Source organism: Chinchilla lanigera, unplaced genomic scaffold, assembly GCF_000276665.1.
Source record: "Chinchilla lanigera isolate Chin_1 unplaced genomic scaffold, ChiLan1.0 scaffold00017, whole genome shotgun sequence".
Lineage (NCBI taxonomy): Eukaryota > Metazoa > Chordata > Mammalia > Rodentia > Chinchillidae > Chinchilla > Chinchilla lanigera.
This window is the reverse complement of record NW_004955418.1, coordinates 18675267-18696522: the sequence shown is the minus strand read 5'-3', so window position 1 is coordinate 18696522 and position 21256 is coordinate 18675267. Positions and strand designations below refer to the sequence as shown.

The 21256-nt window shown below is 36.0% G+C and overlaps 1 protein-coding gene across 2 annotated transcripts in view; it reads right to left on the bottom strand.

Moving 5' to 3' along the window:
• LOC102023264 (translation initiation factor IF-2-like) overlaps positions 1 to 21256 on the bottom strand; it is a 129341-nt gene that overhangs the window by 60853 nt on the left and 47232 nt on the right. The window contains exon 9 of one of the 2 annotated variants that reach the window (XR_260566.2): positions 19559 to 19596. The exons of the other annotated variant lie outside the window; for it this stretch is intronic. The gene's annotated coding sequence lies outside the window, so the exon portion shown is untranslated. Of the gene's footprint in view, positions 1 to 19558; positions 19597 to 21256 lie in introns of those variants that run through there. 2 annotated transcript variants of the gene reach the window in all.

The window sequence follows — 21256 nt, the reverse complement described above, 5'->3', positions numbered from 1 at the left end:
GATTACCTCAATTCTTCCTTTGATTTAAATGGCACAAACGCATCCACTGATAGAATGACAATACAGCACACTTCAGAAAGGAACACTATTGCTATCACTAAGTGACATAGACCAATAGCAGGATGAGCAAGTATCTCACAGATAATTCTCTTTGGAATCCAGAGTTTAGCTTCTTAAATATTGCTTTCATTAACCTCTGTAATCCTCACTTGCTGTAACTCAGAAAAGTAGTTGCTAAACCTAACATGATAAAGAAAGCTACATTTCATATTAATCTCCCATTTCAATATTACTTAATTCTCCTCTTTTAATTTCGAGCACACTTATTTTGTAGGTGAACATCACACAGCTCTGCCCCACCAAGCTCGCTGTATGTACTTCACTCCAACTGTAACTAAAATGCTAGAATTCCACATCATTACATTAAGCCATAGCCAAGTTTCGGATTTTACACTGTCTGATTACTAAGATCACATTAGCTCACCACTACTGCTTTAGTCACTGTATCAACTATTGGTATTAAATCTTTGGATGCAATGAAAGTTAACAATGCTATTTTTATGTCGTGCCAAAAAAATCATTCAGTCTGTTTTCCCTTTTTGATTACAGTTCATTTAAGGGAAAAATGTTGCTGCATGCTTTGACAATGTTTTATGTGTCTTCGGCTGATAGAACACACAAAACGTTTGAATAGGCCCATTTATTTGAGCAGACGTATTAAATAATACTTTAAATGTGAACATGCATGTCATAAATTTTGTAGTCTCTTTAAAGTAGGATAAATCTGGTATTTAAAATAGTCTTTGTTCAAAGCCATTTTTTTTTCTAACAGTCATAAAGGGATTCTGATTTGTGTAGCATGAACAATGCCAGCATCATCATTTTAATGTTATCCATATGGGCTTCTAATAATAGATAAGAGTCTACATTTGTATTATATGTCTTAGAGACATTTAAAATCTAGATAAGGAAAGGCTGATTTCATTGGCCCCATAGTTAAAGGAAAGCAGACCCTAATTAAAAGAATTCTGTTCTGAATTAACTAGTTTGACATGTGCTAATTGACAGTTCCTGTGAAATGGTTCTAATTAAAGTCAATATGTCTTTTTCAATTAAAAGGAAATTAAGAATATACTAATATACATTAACAACTTAATCTGCCTTCAATATCCCATACATCAGCTGCTTTTCCCCCCTAACGTTATTGGAGAACCATCTGACATGAATCATCTACTGTTTGCTTATGGTATCTCATTATTACTTCACACGAGCATAGCAGTCGTAGATATCCCCCCGAGGAAGAAGATAACCTGCACATGGTTTGATCTGCAGAGCTCCTACCTCTAAGTTCATTAAATATAAACCCACCTTTCTGAATATAAAAACTGGACATTTCTTAATAAGAATCTTTGGTAACGGGAAACAAAGACAAGTGTTCTCAATTAGTTGGTCTTTTTACTATAGGCCTTAGACGTAATTGCATTCTGCTGGAAAGAAGTCTGGACTATGTTTTCATCTTTGGCTTGTTTCAAAGCAAAGCTTGATTTGAGCAACATACAACAAAAACATCTTTCAAATCATGCTCTGTTTCCGGAGGGCAACTTGGGGGACATCTCAGGTGGGAACACTTTGCATTGTATACAACAGGAAAATAGCAAGTAAGATTACTTAAATGCCAACACTAACAGAAGGCCCATCATTTTCAGTGAAAATGTAGTATTAGAGCTGTTTATAGCAATATAATTAAATATTCAAATACGCATTACCAAAGCTATGATGTTACCAATTTTCATGCTAGAAAAAGTAATATTAAACTGAAGTATCAATACTAGTGTAGACAGCATGAACATCACAAGGAGAACTATGAAAAAGATTAAACCTATTTGTATTTCACTAGATGATTATAATTTAGATATTTTAATTATAATGAAAATATTTTCAAAGAAAGTGTTTTATGCACTATTATAGTCTCAGGTCTGATATAACTAATATTTTGATAGGCAAACAAACTCCTTTGTTCAGAGTTAAAAATTCCACTATAAAGTGTACCTCCTTGTACGTACAGGAAATTATTTCACTTCTCCAAAACGATCTTATTCATGTTTAATACAGATCGAGAAAAAAGGTGAGCAAGTCACTTCTACTATTCCACTTCTATTCACTTACATCTTTAAAAGATGAAATTTGCTATCACCTGTAACTTTCTGAGTATGTATTTGAGAGATAGGAGAGCAGCCTGCCTGCCAGCCAGCCCTAGATTTTCCATCGAAAGCAATTTTTTTCAACTGTACTCAATTATTCTTTTCTGAGTAGTTACCAAAAACTTTAATGAAAATCATCTTAAGTGGAAATCTAAAAGCAGCTGAAGTCTAGCAATTTTGCAGAATGAATAAATGCATATTAATCCACTTTCAATAAATCACCTCCTTGTAATTATAAACATGATCAGACTCAACAGTCAAAATGTAGTGTTATTTACCGGCATGTGGAGCCCCTCGTTTGATTTCCAATCCTAGGATCTTGCTCCTCGAGCTGGCATAGTCTGGAAATGCTGCAGTGACAGCATGTACTCCGCTTTTTGAAATGGGAAAGCAGCCAGTGCAGCAACTTTTCTGCCCAATTAAAGAGCATTGTCTATAGCAGGCCTACACAACATAAGGCCTGCAGACTGAACACAGCCATGAAGCAATTGTTCATGACCCACCCACAGATTTGGGAAGGGGAAGCAAGTAGAAAGACAGACAATATGGCACCTACGGCAGCAACGGGAGATGAGGCTGTGCAACAGACGCCACCTTTTTTTTAACTCCACATGTTACAATGACAATACCACACATCTAAAATTCCTGGCAATCAATATGAGCTGTCAATCCTCCTATCAAAGGTATTCATTACTGCAAGGATGCACTAGCATGAAAACTTCCCAAAGGGCAGGAACTACATTGATCTGAATTTAGGAACCCCCGTAGCATTCATCTGGAGACTTATACTCTTTGAGCAGTTAATTAATGTTCATTAATGACCCTCATGGCTTGTATCTTCTTATAAGAACTTATAATTTTTATCTCTTCCTCTGGCTTATTTCATTCAGCGGCCAAGAGGTGATTACATAACATTGCTCAAATTGGAGAACCTTTAAGAATAAACACAGAGGAGAGTGCCACCATGGAAAAAGGTAGAATAAGAAACTTCAGGATCAGTCTCTCCTCCAGTACAACTACTGAGTTGGCAAGAACCCTCAGGATCAATCATTTCAGATCTTCAGAATCTGAGCAATGTCCAGAAGTGTATTTAATGAAGAAAGAGATGACAATTTTGGTGGATTTCAGTGTTACACATAGCAACTGGTATCCTTAAGCCATAGGAATGTAGCCATGGGACAATGCCTTCCAATGTGTGACTTGCTGGTGCCAGGGTGGGCTACCGGGACTTTCTTCCCAAAAGAACTGGGGTTCTGTGTCTTGACCTGTCTGACAGTTTCCTGAAGGGCCAGCACGGAGGTTGCCCATTGACTCAATCTTAATGGGTAAAAACAAACACCCTACTATCAGTAAGAGGAAGTTAACGAAACAGAATATAGTTTATTTTTCTCTTCTCCTATTCATCCTGACATTAAAAGAAATCTCTGTTCATTCACTGGCTGACCATGGAAATAACAAAACATATATTTAGGATACCGTGCATAACAGAAAATACACCCTGCAAAACAATTTGGGACAGGCACTAGGTAAATGAAAAGCTGAAGTCTTTATCAAGCAACAATAACCGCCCTAAATATTAGGAAGTAGAATCCGATCTCCAGGATTACCACATTCCAATATTGAAAATGTCCAGTTCTCAAAAAAAAGAAAAAAATATGGGGCATACAAAATAGGAAAATGTGACCCATTCACATGGAAAAAATACGGACAGACACTATTCCTGAGGAATAGGATCACATTAAACTTATTAAAAACTTCAAATTAACTGTCAAAATTTTATTCAAAGAGCTGAAGTAAATCATGAATAAATATTTAAAATAAACGAGACAAACTATGCATGAGAAAATTAGGAATATCATCAGAATAGAAATTATTGTTTTAAAAAAGTAGAAGTTTTGGAGCTGAAAAGTAGAAAAGATGATATAGGGGGGGAAAAAATCACAAGATATATTCAACAGCTAATTAGAACAGGCAAAAGAAAAAAAATCGTCAAACTTGTAATAGGATAATGGTAATTACCCAATGTAGGGAAGAGGCAAAAAAATTAGTGAAGAAAGAAGAACCAAGCCTAAAAGACCTATGGGACGCCATCAAGCACACGAATATGCACATCATGGATGTTACAATAGAAGAGGGATAGAACTGGGCAGAAAAAATATTTGAAGAAATATTATTGTAACGCTTTCCAAGTGTGATGAAAGATATGCATCTACTCATCAGTATTTTAAGATCCCACACAGGACAGACTCAGAGACCTCCACACCAATATATATTACAATAAAACTGCTTAGAAAGGACATAACTGTGACCACCAGCAAAGCTTGAGTGAGTTCTTTGGATTTGATGATACTATCCTACCAATGTTAACTTCCTGATTTTGATATTTGTATTCTGAACATGAAGGCAAATGTCCATATTGCTAAACAAACTAAAATGGTCTGGGCTAATGGGGCCTCATATTAGCAAGTTACCCTCAATTTATAAAAAGAAAAGTCTTTATACTCTTCTTACAGTTTTTAGAGCTTAGAATTGTCAAAAGAAAAAAATTTTAATTATATATGAAAAAATTACCTATCATTCCAGTTTCCTCTATTTCATTTTTAAAAATCTGTTTTTCTCAGTTGCAAAAAATAAAAAGTTTGGAAAAATGGATATGTTTGACATCATAAAAATTAATATATTTTGTGTATCAGAGGATATTTCCAAGAATATGAAGACAATGGGGGAAAAACTTTGTAAATCATATATCTGATAAGGGATTAATATCACGAATCAATAAAGAACTCCTACAACTCAATGAATAGCCAACTCAAATATTGTAAAAATGTGTAAAGGGATTGAATAGCTATTTCTCCAGAAAGAGATTCTACAAAACACACAAGAAGATGTGCAACATTATTGGTCATTAAGAAAATGTTTGGCAGTTCCCAGTACCAGAGAAAAACAAAAAACAAAACAAAAAAAAAAAAAAAGAAAAGAAAATGTTTGGTAAGATTCCATTTCCAATCCATTAGTATATCTTTAATCAAAAATGTAAAAAATAGGGGCTGGGGATTTAGCTCAGCAGCACAGCACCTGCCTGGAAAATGCAAGGTTGTGAGTTCGATTCCCAGTACCAGAAAAAAACAAACAAAAAGAACAACCACAAATGTAAGAAATAATAAATGTTAGCAAGGATGTATAGAAGTAGGAATTCTCATACATTATCCATGTGCATGTAAAATGGTGCAGCCACTCTGGAAAAAGGTGTGGCTATTCCTCATGAAGTTAAACACAGAATTACGAGGTGACTCAGAAATTCTTCTCCTAGATATATATATCCAAGAAATGAAAAGATGGCTACACAGAAAGTAGTACACAGATGTTTATAGCAGTATTACTCATAATAATAAAAAGGTGGAAACAGTCCAAACGCCCATCAGTTGATAAAGAAGTTGTGAAGAGGAGTGTAGGTAGATGTAGCTGTATGTGTGTGTATTGAAAACATTAGGCTAGGCAAAAGAAAGCAGACGAAAAATGTAGCATATTACAAAATATATTGGTCTATTTTCCATTGCTACAACAGAATACTTAAGATTGGGTAATATATTTTCAAAGGGGTTTGTTTCATTCACAGTTTTGGAGGCTGATAGTCCAAGATCAGTGAGCCCCATTAGTGAGCCTCTGATGAGCACCTCAGGGCAGATGGCTTTGCAGCAGGAGAGCACTGAAGAGGGATCAAGGGGCAAGACAGGAACCCCAGAAACAGGAGAAACTACTCTTGCTCTTTTACAAAAACTTCCTCTTGTGGGAACAAACCAAGGTTCTATGAAAACTATATTATCCTTGTCTAAGGGCAGCACCCTCAAAGACCTGGCCGCTCTCACTAGCCAGCCTCCCACACATGAACCCCTAGGAGACAAATTACCCACGAAAAACAGCATGTGATTCTTCCTATATGATATACAGAATAAACAAATCCATACTGATGGAAAGCACAGTAATGGTTACCAAGCAAAAAAAAAAATTCTGCCTTATAAACAAGACAGAATCAGCATTCACGCTGTGAGCATTAGTCAATCTAAAGAACTACTTACAAGGTTTCATGGGTTTTCTTTGACCCTTTCAAACAAGACGAATTTTGCAAATAGTGATCCTGGATACTTACATGGACTTAATCTATATTTTCCATAGAGTTTGCATTTAGGTAGCTCTTCTTTGAAGAACTTTATTTAGTTGCTTCCTGATACTGGATTTGTGTCCAAATCTAGCAATAAATTACAATTCTTTTAAAGTGAAAAAATAAGAGCAAGTACAAGGTAAAAATGTGAACAGAGAATCTCACCAAAATTCTCATTCGGCTACTAGCCATAGAAGTACATGTTTTCCATAATGAAATTTAAATGATTACAGATGCCAATTCGAGAAACAGAAGACCAACGTTTAGCCTTGACCATGTTACAGATGTAAATTAAGAATCTGAAATTAGACTGAAGATTTAGCTCAATAGGAAAGCATTTGCCTGGCATGTGAAAGATGCTGAGTTGGATCCCAAGCACCACACACACACATGCACGCACACACACACACACACACAATGGATCCAAAGATAATACTTACTGATTGATTGATTGATTGATTGCTTTTTGAAACAGGTTCTCACTGTGTAGTTCACGCTGGCCTTGGGCTCACTATGTAGCCCAGACTGGCCTAGAACTCATGGTGATCCTCCTCTCTCAGCCTCCCAAGTGCCAAGATTACAGGCATGCACCACCATGCCTGGCCATTACTTACTCTTTTATGCTGTTTCATAAAAAATATTCCTAAAGCTTTTAATCTTTAACATCTCAATATGTCATTATATAAAATCATGCATTAAGGTACTATTTGTATATACAAATATGACTATCTGTGGGTATGTAATTTTAAGAACAATAAATTCCTCTTGAAATGATTTCAGTGACATCATTAGTTACAGTTAATTTTGGAAATACTCTCCTCAAACTAATTTTCTGAATGTATTTTTATAACTTGAAAATCAAGAAAAAACATTTTGTGGGTAATATAAACTAGAAACAGTTTACATTTCCAAAATGTTGCTAAAGGAGGTAGGTATGATTGAAGTACATCACGACTATGATCTTAGTACACACAGAGGAAATTAAGTACCATCATGATGGAAGGTTAGAAGAGTGAAAAATAGATGACCCCTCCGCACTACATATCCAACCGTTTTTCACACACTGTTGTTAGATATCCCTGAAAGTAAATACAAGCAAGGTGAAACAAACAAAAAGAAACTCTCACTTTCTTTACTAATTCTTAGGCCAGACAATAATACAAAATAAATGCAATACCCGCAATTCATCTATCTTTACCTTTATGTAAATAATGAACAATATTCTTTCTTCACGTCTTGCTCTGCCCGACCTGACTTCTCTATAAGAAAAAAGAAACTGCTGTGTTGCTAATATTAGCTTGAGCACATCTTCTAAATTCTAGAGTCCAGGAAAATGTATCTTGGCAAGAGGTGTATTCAAGAAATCCGCATTTGGGATATGACATGACTTCCCCTTGTAGAAAGACCCTCTTCCTTTTCAGAATTGCTTTTATTTAAGGTCTGAATGTTATGATGCCTTTTTCTCTCTGCCATGTCTCCTTACCTTGAATTTTATAAAATAGGCATCCTCTTTAGTATATGCATTATGGAAACTATTTATTTTTACTGGTAAGCAGCTAAACATTTTCTCTACTAACATATTCTTATTTGTTCATGTGTTGACAACAAAGAAAAACAGGTGTTTTCAATGTATTCCTGGATATATATATACATATATATATATATATAAAGTAATTGCTCCCAGTCATTCTTAATTTACATACCATGATTGTTGTGATATTTTTCTCTTGTTGTGCTTGCTAATTGAATATTCATATTTGGTATTTCAAAGCACAACAAATTTTCCCCTGAATCTGATCCCTTTATAGGAGTCCAGATCCTTGGATGCATCATAAAGAGCTGTGTACAACATTGCCAGCAAAAGAAAGACACATGTAACTATAGAAGTCACTTTCTCAGTGTTCATCTAACTTCCATTTTACTGTTTCTTGAACAAATAGGGTCACTCATCAACAGGAAAAGGCCTGCATACAGAGGAAACTAAACGAGAAGCAACCCAACGAGCTGAAACGCTCTGCTCAGATGAGTGCATCTCAGCGATGTAGTCCTCCCTATAACTTTTGTAACATATGTGGCAGACGCCCCTTCTTTAAAAGATGATCCTTGCAGCTCGTCCCGTGATTAGTAGTAGCTTTATCTCATCATTCCCACGGACAGTGACAGCCACAAAATAGTTCAAAGCCTGGCTTTCTGGTTGAGTTTCTATTCAAGCAACGTGAAGGATGCCCCTGGAGAATGTTGAGGCAGGAAGTGACTCGCAGATCTCCGTGGAGCTGCCGGGCGGTGTTTGCTTAACTCCCCATGTGAAAAGCAAGCCTCCCGGGTCCCCTCCTCACCACAGCTGTGACTAAAACTCTGGCTGCCTGAAGCCAAATAAAAGGCTATGCTCTCTTCAGCCGGCTGTCAATCTTTCAACTGGTCGGCTCAGAAGTTGTTTTCAACATGTGGACCAAAGACGCTGCTTTGGCAAGAGTAATTAGACAGAAAAGTTTGAGATGCTCAAGGTGGAGCAGACACAATCACAGGGCGGTGACAGTGCTACCTTATTAAATTCTGTTTTACTTATTAATAAGCATAAAATTTTTGTATTATCTATAAATTCATATTTAAATGTGTTTGCAATTCTGAGTGCATTTAATATAGTATCTCAAAAATCGCATGACCATCTCAATAAATGCAGAAAAACCTTTTGACAAAGTCCATCACAGAAAATCGCAATATATGGCCTTTACTTCAATCTGATAAAAGCCATCTATGACAAACCAACAGCCAATATCATATTTTTTTGGGGAGGGTGGTTTTCCAGTACCAGGAATCGAGCTCACGACCTTGCGCTTGCCAGCCAGGCGCTGTGCTGCTGGGCTAAACCCTCAGTCCCCCAATATCATACTAAATGGACAAAAACTCACAGCTTTCACTCTAAAGTCAGGAACAACACAAGGATGTCCATTATTGCCACTCCTCTTCAAGGTAGTTCTAGAAACATTAGTGACAGCAATTAGCTGAGAGAGAAATAAAAGGAATAAAGCTAGGAAAGGAAGAAGTTAAACTATCATTATTTGCAGATGACATGATGCTTTCCATAGAAGACCCCAAAAACTCCTCTAAAAGACTCCTACAGTTAATAACTAAATTCAGTTGTGTGGCTAAACAAAATTCAACACTCAAAAATCAATAGCATTCGTGTACATAAACAACAAACTCACTGAGAGAGACATTAGGGAAACCACACTCATCACAATAGCAGCCAAAAAAATGAAAAACTTAGGAATCAATCTAACGAAGGAAGTAAAAGATCGATAGATTGAAAATTAATTACAGTACTCTGAAAAAGGAGACTGAAGAGGATATCAGAAAATGGAAGGCTATCCCTTGATCATGGATAGGAAGAACCAACATGGTGAAAGTGCCCAGACTTCCAAAACTATTATACATATTTAATGCAATCCTGATCAAAACACCATTAGCATACCTCACAGAACTAGAGAAAATATTCCTAAAATTCATTTGGAACCAGAAGAGACCGAGAATAGCAAAAGCAATTCTGGGCAACAAAGGCAAAGCAGGAGGCACCACAATCCCTGACTTGAAATTATACTACAAAGCTACTGTGATAAAATCTGCATTGTACTGGCAAAAAAAGACAGATCTGAGGATCACTGAAACAGATTACAAGATGCAGACACAACTACAAACATACTCTTCCACCTTATCTTTGACAAAGGGGTCAAACATGTTCACTGGAAGAAAGATGGCCTCTTTAATAAATGGGGCTGGAAAAACTGGCTCTCTATATGTCAAAAACTAAAACTAGACCCATGTCTATCATCATGCACTAAACTAAAGTCAAAATGGATCAAAAATCTAAATATTAAAACAGAAACACTGAATCTACTAGAAGAGAAAGTAGGTAGAAATCTTGAAGACACAAGTGTAGGCAGAGACTTCACGAACAAAACCCAAACTTCACAGGAAATACTTCAAAGAATCAACAACTGGGATCTCATCTTATTAAAAAGCTTTTGCACATCAAAAGAAATCACCAACAGAGTGAAAAGACAACCCACAGAATGGGAAAATTTTGTAGCCAACTGTCCCTTAGACAAAGGATTTCTATGTAGATTATAAAGAGTTGAAAAAAATCAGACCCTGCCCCAAGTCAGACCCAATTCAAAAATGGGCAACTGGAATGAATACACACTTCTCAGATGATGAAATACAAACAGCAAATAAATATATGAAAAAATGTTCAGTATCACTGTCATTTGAGAGGTGCAAATCAAAACAACACTGATCTTCCATCTCACACTAGAAAGAATGGCTATCATCAAGAAATTAACCAATAATAAATGCTGAATGGGATGTGGGGAAAAAGAAACCCTTTCCCACTGTAGGTGGGAGCCTAGACTGGCACAACCACTGTGGAATTCAGTGTGGACATGCCTCAAAAAACTAGGATTAGAGATCCCACTAGACCCAGCTATTCCCCTCCTGGGTGTTTTACCAGAAGTAAAAACATCATACCACAGCAATGTATGTGCACCCATATTTATAGCAGCATAATTTGTAATAGCTAGATCTTGGAAACAGCCCAAATGCCCATCATCTAAGGAACTGATAAAAAAGATGTGGTATTTTTATACAATGGAGTATTACTCAGCCATAAAGAAGGGTAAACTTGAGACTTTTATAGGTAAATGGATGCAACTTGAGACCATACTCATAAGTGAAATAAATCAGACTTGCATGTGTAAATATTGTATTGTCTCCTTACTATAAGAAGTTGAAAGAGTAAATAAGACCCAAAATGTGCAGTAGATACCGTAAAAGGGAAAGAAACTGCTCAAAGTGAAAGAACAATTGGGATGGAGGAAAGGAGAAAGCAAGGAAAAGGAAAAATATATATATGTATACATACACAAGAGAGTTAAGATAGTTTGACTACTAATTTCTATTAGTTCACTGAAAAGAAAGGTTGTACTTATATTTTTGATCAATTTTTCATGCCTAGTTTTTGTAATCTGAGCAACTAGTTTGGAGATAACAGTACACTTTGTATTAACCATTGTTACTCTCCTACTATTTTGTTTTGAAACTTTGTGTCATTGTTTTTATTGTTTTTCCTATTTAAAATAATATATAATATATATTATATGATAAAATATTTTATGTAAGTTAAAAGTTCACAAAAGAAGTAGAAATGAACTTGCTATTATTTTTATCACATAAAACTGGTTGAAACTATTTTTCTCATGTTTTTACAAAATCCTTACCTCTGCCCAAAGCTGCAAGTACATGTGGCATCTCTGAAGGAGAATTTTCCTGAAAACCACAGATCTGAAGATTATACAATGACTCCTGTACTTCCAAGCTATTTAACAGCATATTCATACGGCCTCTATACGTGAGCTCTTAAAAATGTGCTGAGCAAAAAGATCCGGCAGAAATGTATTAAATACAAAAGCTCCTCTATACAGTATCCCAATACCAGATGCAGTTTTAATGAAACACCTACACTGTAAATAGAGGCGTATAAAAGAGAGCAATGGGGAAGAGGCAAGTTAGAGGAAAGCACAAGTGAAGCAAAGACATAAAACCAACGGAATTAATTTACCCCAAATAACCTGAACTAAGAAACTGCACTAAAGCAGACAAATAGTGCTTCGATATTTTTTCTATTTTTTTCATGTGTATTCACTACAATGTTGTTGTTTAAAAGCCTTGTGACTTTGTTGTCCTTTGGAAAGAAATACTGAGATTAATTGACCTAAGTTCCCTTCCATAAATTTTTCTTTTATATGGAGAAAAAAGAGGAACAAGCAAGCAGGGAAGAAAGAATGGAAACATGCTGAAACCAAGGGAAAAGAAGGAAAATGAGCACAGAAGGAAAAAACTGGAAACAAAGCTTTTGTAAATAAGGAGAAGAAGTGGGGTTAAAGGGAGGGGGAAGAGAAAAAAGGATCAAGATATATGATGTACATAAATTCCCTAGGGGGGCTGGGGATTTAGCTCAGCGGCTAAAAGCGCCTGCCTGGCAAGCGCAAGGTCGTGAGTTCGGTTCCCGGTACCGGAGAAAAAAAACAAAAAAAAAATAAATAAATAAATAAATAAATTCCCTAGGATGAGTGTGATCATTATGTATTTCTAAAATGTACCAATAAAAATTTAAAAATAAGTATTATAGAAGATTAATAATCTTTTCAAAGGAAAAAAGGGGGAAAAGTTTCAGTAGGAAAGGTCATGATTTTAGTTATGAGATATATCTTATAAAATTGCTTAATACATGTCAAGTGTGTGCGTGTATGTGTGTGTGTGCACACATGCACTCCTTCAGCTAGTTTCATCTAGGAAAAGCGTGACACATGGGTGACAGAAGTAAATACAGTTGATCTATTTCTGGTAACATGACAAAGTGAATTGCTCCTGCTCCAAACACAGAAATCCTGGATAAAATACAGACAAAAAAAACTTAGTATGTAGCTCAGAAATACTCAGACTCCAAAAACAAAGCGTGTATAGAGTGACAGTCTGACAATTTCGGGGATAATTAGGAAAAAACTGAGCCTCAGAACCAGTAGCTGAAGGCACAAGGTACGAATGTGTAGACAAGATATATGACTGGGGCCCATACAGGAAAAGAGTTAGAATGAAATAACTGAGATACTGGAATAAAAATTTCAGATGATCAGAGAGGCTTATTCCATTTAAAAGTGGTGTGGGGCTTATCTATAAACCAAAACTTTTGCTCAGCTGCCCAGGAAAGCAGCAGGGAAGCTGGTTTTCACCAAAAGCTCTGGGTAGGAGAGTTTCCTGAGAGAGAGCAAAACCCAAAGATGGACGTAAGGTCCAGATTTGCGTTACCTGCAAAGGAGGGTGATGCCGTGTCCAATAAGAACAAATCTTAACAAGAAATTTTTATAAACTGTGATGGTGTGACCTCTGGGGAATATTAGTAAATGAAAAAAAACTAAGTGACAAATGCTGGGAATAGTATATGTCTATTTACCTAAGGGAAAAAAAGATATAAGTTTGGTTCGATGAAAAAAATAAAAATGAAAGATAAAACATAAGCAAATTACTTGCTACAAGAGAGAAGAGAGCACAGAAAGAAAGACAAGCCAATCTTCTCCAAATGTACCTTGTTTTCTAGTTGACTCTGAAACTACATAAATTTTTAACATCATTATTAGGCAAAATTGAATGAAGAACTTCAAAAGCTATCTCCTCTCAATTTGAAAGTAAAATGAAATAAACTTGCCCATGTATCAATTAGCTTGCTTAAACACACAGGAAGCACTTCTTTCAAGTGATCCTAGCAATTCGATTATAAATTTTTAGCAAGAACGAAAAGAACTGCAAAGAAATTGTAAACTGTTTCTGGCAGCCATGTTGTTAGCAATGCCATTGGTATTGTAATATTAATGCAGAAAGATTAAGTAACTTCATGTAATGTCACTAGAAACAAACATTTTCACCATAAGAGGAAAGAAACATAATGAAATATAAAACCCACAAAATTAAGTAAAATCCCTGGAAGCCCAAATTTGAATTAGAGAATTTCCCTATTAATGCCTATTTGCAAGGCTGCTCCGCAAATTTGGATTTTTGGAGGATTCTTGCCATTCTCAGAGCTGGAAAGTGTCTTTTCTGTGTTAACCTGAACAACATGGTTTAAACTGAATACCTGCTCTTCCTCTGAGAGTCTGGAACTGCTTAAATGACTAGCCTCCAATAAACACCGTGGGCAACAAACCTCTGCTGCACATGGCTAAGAGACATTTCACACCTGTCACAACTCATTCCTGAGAGAATTAAGTTTGTCTTGTGTGACTGCACGAGAGGGTTCCTACAGGCTGTGGCTGGTTTCCTCCGACTTGCTCTATTGGCCTTCTTTCCTAAGACTGCTTGGCACACTCCTGCTATAACAAATCTTAGCTATGAGATGATGACAGATATACTGCAACCTGTGGGTCCTTCTTGTGAATTACAGAACATGAGGGTGGTTGTGGAAGCCCCAAAGACAGTGGGAAATTTGACAGACTACTAGGCTGGTTTCCTCAGCACAGGCTGCATAGGACACAAAGATGGAAAACCTGTTTAAAAACAGTAAATGTTTAATATTGTCTAGCTCCTCTGACTACAATGACAAACAGTGCAACAAAAGAATTTTTATTCAAAACCACACATGGGAGAAATTATAAAACTTTATTACCAAGCAGAATCTGAACAACTTATGTGACGACAACAATTTGCAGTATAATACCCTTGGTGAATCCCTACAATCCTGCCTAGTGACACTGTGTATTGTTTCTAATGTTCTTTCAAATTATTATTTTCTTATTCCCTTTAATGATTTGATCAATCTTCTATTCTTACATCTGGTAATCAGAGCAACTTTGTTGAAGATAACAATATGTAATATCACAACCACTGTTAATCCCTATCATTTGGTTTGAAACTCCATATCATTTTTAATGTCCTTGCTTCATTTTGTTTGTATTTTGCTACTGTTCTTTTTTTGTACTATTATCTTTAAAATAAAAATTTTTTTAAAAAGAAAACCTAAATGAATAGGAAGCTATACTATGTTAGTAGATGAGAAGACTAAAAATACCTATTCATTCTTTGGTACATGTTGCAATACACAAAAATACATTCATCACGGGGAGTTGGTACATACATATCAGTGTTAGTCCTTTTTACTTCCCCTTCTCCCCTACCCCGTTCTCCCTCAATCTCTAGATCCCTCAGATAGTATCTTATTTCTCTCACTTAGTATCTCTAGATCCCTCAGATAGTATCTTATTTCTCTCACTTAGTATCACAGTCCCAAAGCATATTCATTTTCCCACAAATTACTCAAATTTATCCTTCTTTATAACTGACTAGTAGTATGGTGTATAAATACCATATTTTTAAATTCATTCATTTATGGATAAGCATATACGCTGCTTCCAAGGATTCAGCTATTATGAATTGTACAGCTATAAACATGGGCATGCGTAGATGCATGTAACATGAGGTCTTTCACTCTTTTGAGAAGATACCCAGAAGGGAAGTAGTTGGGTCAAATGAAATTTCTATTTTTAGTTTTTTGAGAACTCTCACAGATTTCCATAGTGGTTGTACTAGTTTATATTTCAACTAATAATAATCTAGAAGAGTTCCTCCCCCAACCCTGCTACACACATAGCCTCACCAGCATTTCTGGTTTGCAGACGTCTTGATGGTCACTACTCCCTTTGGAGTAAGATGGAACTCAGTGTTGGTCTCATCTGCACTTTCCTAATGGCCAGAGGTGCTGAACATTTTATCATGTATTTACCAGCCATTTGTACTTCTTCTGAGAATGTCTATTCATTTCCACTGCCTGCTTTTTAATTGGCTCTCTTATTGGGAGGGTTTAAATTTTTTGAGTTCTCTATATATTCTATATATATATATTTTTTTTTAAAGATAAAAGGAGGGAAACATTAACAGACATACAACATTTTACAACATATCACAAGCACAATACAGACAATACAGAGTTACAAACAAAGTGGTAGGGAATTAACAATGGTGGTTGTATTACATATTGATATCTTCAAAGTGGCTTCTCATGAAAACAGATATAAACATGCAATACTGGTCAACCAAAGACTCATTGACAGTTTCTTTCAGCATAGAAATAGAAGACAGAAGAACAACCATGTTATCTATCCTGTATATACATACATACTAAATTTCTCCTTCTTTCCCTTCTCTTTTCCCACATCCCAGAAGCCCTTTACTCTTCAGTGGTTTCCTATCATTTCACAGTGTCTATCATACCTCCGAGTTTAAATTAACTCTTTCAAGTTTTACACTAGTGACACAATGTGGTGCTTGCACATGTATGTTTGATTTATTTCACTTATGAGTATGGTCTCTAGTTGTGACCATTTAAATATAAAGGCCTTGAGTTTATCTTTCTTTACAGCTGAGTAATATTCCATTATATAAAAGTACCATAATTTTCTTATCCAATCCTCGGTGGATGGACATTTGGGTTGCTTCCACATTTTAGCAATTACAAATTGTGCTGCTATGAACATAGGTGCACATATATCACTGTGATATGATGTTTTTAGATCTTCTGGGAAAATACCCAGCAGGGGGATAGCTGGGTTGAATGGGACCTCTAAACCTAGTTTTCGGAGGAATCTCCAAACTGATTTCCACAGTGGTTTCACCAGTCTGCATTCCCACCAGCAGTGGAGAAGGGTTCCTATTTCTCCACAGCCTCGCCAGCATTTGTTGTTGGTTGATTTCTTAATGCTAGCCATTCTTCCTGGGGTAAGGTGGAATCTTAGTGTTGTTTTAATTTGCATTTCTCAAATGACTAATGATGTTGAACATTTTCTCATATATTCTAAATATCAGTTCTCTGTCCAACAAGTAGCTGGCAAAAGAATTCCATTCTGTAGGTTCTTTGTTCACTCTTTTGGTTTTTTCTTTTGCTGAACAAAATATTTTCAGGTCAATATAAGCCAGGTGTGGTGGCACACGCATATAATACCAGCACTCGGGAGGCTGAGGCAGCAGGATTATTGCAAGTTTGAGGCCAGCTTGGGCTAAAAAGTGAGTTCAAGGCCAGCCTGAACTGCATAGAGAGACTCTGTCTCAAAAAAGACAAAAGAGGGGCTGGGGATTTAGCTCAGCGGCATAGTGCCTTCCTGGCAAGCATGAGGTCGTGAGTTCAATTCCCAGTACCGGAAAAAAAAAAGAAAAAAGAAAAAGAAAAATGATAAATAAATAAATAAAGTCAATATAATCTCATTTGTTGATTCCTGGTGCTATTTCTTGAAAAACACTTATTCATATTAAATTATTCCGTAAATTCAATTCTGGGAGAAATCCCATGGAAGTTAATCAAAATGACAACATGATCCTCTAATTCACATAAAAGAGAACAGACAAAACAGGACACTTTGGAAGAAGATGGGCAATCTGGAAAGACCCTCCAGCTGTCATCTTCATATGACTTTTGATCGTTTAGGTGGCACTATATTGGCACAAAGATAAAAATCACCCAGACAGAATAAAATAACCAGGAGATAGATAGATGATAGATACATAGATAGATAGATAGATAGATAGATAGATAGATAGATAGATAGATGATAGATAGGTAGATGTGGTTACATGAGAAAGTTAACAAAACAAAACAAATCTCTGAGGAAGGGATAAATTATTTTGAAAATGGTACCAAGAAAATTAGGTACACATAGGAGAAAAAAATTAGATGATCTAACAAAATAAATTCCAGGTGGATTGTAAAAACTTTTATCTAGAAGGTAAACATGTAACAAAAAAAAAAACTACTTAGAAAAGTGCCTTCTTAAATAAGACCCAAAAAAGTTTGCACTTTAAGGGGAAAGGCTGAAAATAATAATAAGACAAATTTTAAAACCTCTCTACATGAAGGCATCATAAACAAAGAGACAAAAGCCACAAAATGGGGTGGATGTACAGTGCATATAACTAAAAGTGAATTATTTCAAAGAACTCTTAAATTCAAAACAAGACAATCTGAGTCTGGCATGGTAGTACACACTATAATCCCAGCACTCTGGGAGGCTGAAGCAAGGAGACTGCACATTTGAGCTCAGCCTGAATAACTTAGTAACTTTGTGAGAGTCTCAAAGTTATCACTTTATTTATTTATTTTTACTAATACATGTGTGCAGTTAATGATGACTACATTCATTATGAGCATTACATGCACATAACATATCTTAATTCTTTTTTACAGATCCTTCCCCTACCTTAACCTCCCCCAACCTCTTGATCACCTTTATTAAAAAAAGGCCTGGGGATGCAATTTAGTGCAAAAACCCTGGCTTCAGTCCCCAGAACCACAAAAATGTAAAACAACATAAAAGGGAATGTGAATAGGCAAGTCACAGAAAAGGAAATCCAAATGTCCAATAAATGCATCGCAGGTTGCACATTCTCATTAAACGTTAGCAAAATGCAAGTTAAATCAAAATAACATCTTTTTGTTATAGCCTAGTAATATTAAGAATCAGCAAGCATATAAAAAAAGGAAATCGTATGCACTGCTGACTGAAACATGAACTCACATTGCTATTTTGGGGAATGGTTTGAGCGTATCCTGCAAAGTTGATAATGATTACAGCCAACAAACACACACTTGAAGAATCTTTCACATAGAAAGTCCATATAAAAGTGCTCACTGCACCATTTTAACATTTAATAACTTGAAATAAACTAAATGTCCATAAATCAATGAATAAACAAATAAATTGCAGTATATTTACACATTGAAATACTGAGCAAGGGATGCTATATGTATCACTGTAGATAAATCTCAAGAACATTGTGCTGAGCAGAGAAAGAAGCTCAGGCTCAGCAGAACACAGTTTATATGAAGTGTAAGAACTTGCTCACAGAGGTGTGCACCAGATCTTTCCACAATGCTGAAAATGCTCAATACCTGCACCGTCCACCAGAGTGGCTTTTAGCCGTATCTGGATATTGTACACTTATGGTGTGGCTAGTTTTCCTGAAAAACTGAATGTGACCTGGTGGAGTGGGGCACTCCTGCAATCCCACATTCTGGGAGGCCATGGCAGGCGGATGGCAAGTTCAAGTCTCACCTGGACAACTTAGTCACTTACTGAGACCCTGTCTCAAAACTAAAAAGTAAAAAAAGGGCTGGGGCTGCCATTCAGTGTGAAGGTCCTGGGTTCAACCTCCAACACCAAAAAAGAAAAAAACAAAGGAGGGAGGGGAGAAGGGAGGGACAGAGAAAAGGAGGGAGGAAGGGAGGGTAAAGAGGGAGGTGCTGAGAGGAAGGGAGGGAAGGACAACTGCATTTCATTTTCCTTTAATTAATTTAACTTTAAAAAGCAGATACCATATTGAAAGTTCAGGTATATATAATTTATGGATACATACCTACATATGTATAAGTACAAAAACATGGAAGAAGAATACATACCAATTTCAGGATAGTGGGTATCTCTGGAGAAGTAAAGTGGGCCAGAAGGAGATATGAAGGGACTCAGCTTCTATGAACTTTCCTTCCTTCCTTCCTTCCTTCCTTTTTTTATTTTTTTGACTTTTTGAGACAAGGTTTCACTATGTAGTCCAGGCTGGATTCAAATTGAAAGTAATCCTCCTGCTTCAGCCTCCTGAGTGCTGGGATTATATGCAAGCACCACCATGCCCAGCTTCAAACTTTTATTTCTTTACAACAAAAATACACATATACCAAATATGTTAAAATTTGTTACTCTCTTTTTTCAACATGTTTGAAAACTTTATTTAGTTTTTCTAGTATTTTCTACATTAAACATTTCACTTCTACTTCTTTATAGTATTTCCTCATGTAAATATTTAAATACTTTTTTGAAAGTAAACAAGATTTGACTCTTTATCATACCTCTGGAGCTACAAGAGCATCCACTATCTTATGTGTAGTCTTGAAGGATATTTAAAGATTTGAGAAATTATACAGCACAGCAAAAAATTTAACAGAACATTCTTGTAGAGTTCCTAATTTATGTGATTTTTTTACCATTAATTTTCAAAGGTCCATAAACATATTTCAAAGAATATATTATTTTACTTAGATTCTAAAAATTACAAATGGAGTGAATTGTAAGTTTATCTTATGGATAAATTAGAACAGTTAAAAATAGATTAAAATACTGGACCAGGGTCAGGGAACTTTCCACCAACTTCCTGGTATCAAGTATATGTTAATTTTTTGTATTCTACTTACCTTAATTTCTTCCATTTGTATACACTGAACTATAGAATCTCTCCTAAGTCCCCTGGGAATATTTTTAAAGTTTGAAACTTCTAATTGAGATTCACTTCTTCCTTTAAATACACACTTAGTAAGTTGACAATAATCATTCCTTTATATCAAAGCATGAAAAATCTACACACCAGGAATCCTGATTCCCTTACTACTGTCTGACTCCACTAGCTGTCCATAGTAGAGAGAGACAAAGAAAAGAGAGTTTAAATTACATGACAGGTCAGTGACCCACAGCTCTGAAAGAAGTGCATTTTTCAGAGAGATTTCCTGCGAAGCAGTTGTGATTTTTAATGAGTTTTACAATCACATTTAAAATCCTCAAACTGTTCCCTTGTGGATATCCCAAAACCCTTGGGAAAAAAAAATTGAGTTGATATATAAGCTGCATATTTGTGTATACAAAAATCCAAAGTGTATACACAGTCCTAACTTACATTTATGCTTTATTTTACAAAAGTATTGAAAATCTTGAAAAGAAAAGCAAATACAACTGCTCCCATTTCTAACTTGAGCCAGACATCTCCATGTATTTGGTTTTCTCCCTAGATTATCTTGCAGCCAGAGAACGTGGAAGGATTGGGTCTCTCTCTGCTCCTCATGTGCACAATTTTAGTTACATCACTTATTGTGTGACAGAGATGTCCAGATGACACCCAAAAAGTTGGATTCTTTATGATTTGTTCTGGCTGACCCACATGATTTATTCAATGGAGAAGCTCTGAGGTTAAATTTTGGGGGGCCGTAATACAAATGGCAGGAAATGACAATAATTATCTGTTACTCTTTCATTTATTTTGTGGCAAAGTGATGGAAACATTCCTTGCCTCTATCACTTTTCATAACACATACATAGAATTTAAATTAATGTGATGGATAATATTACGTGTCACCTTCATTGGACACGGTGCTCAGATTAAACACTGCTTCTGGGAGTATCTGTGAGGGAGACTCTGGATGACACAGGCATTTGGTTTTTTTTGTTGTTGTTTTTTTTTTTTTTTTTTTTTGGTGTACGGGGATCCGAACTCACGACCTTGCGCTTGCCAAGGAGCATCTAGCACAGGGGCAGCACGGGGCATC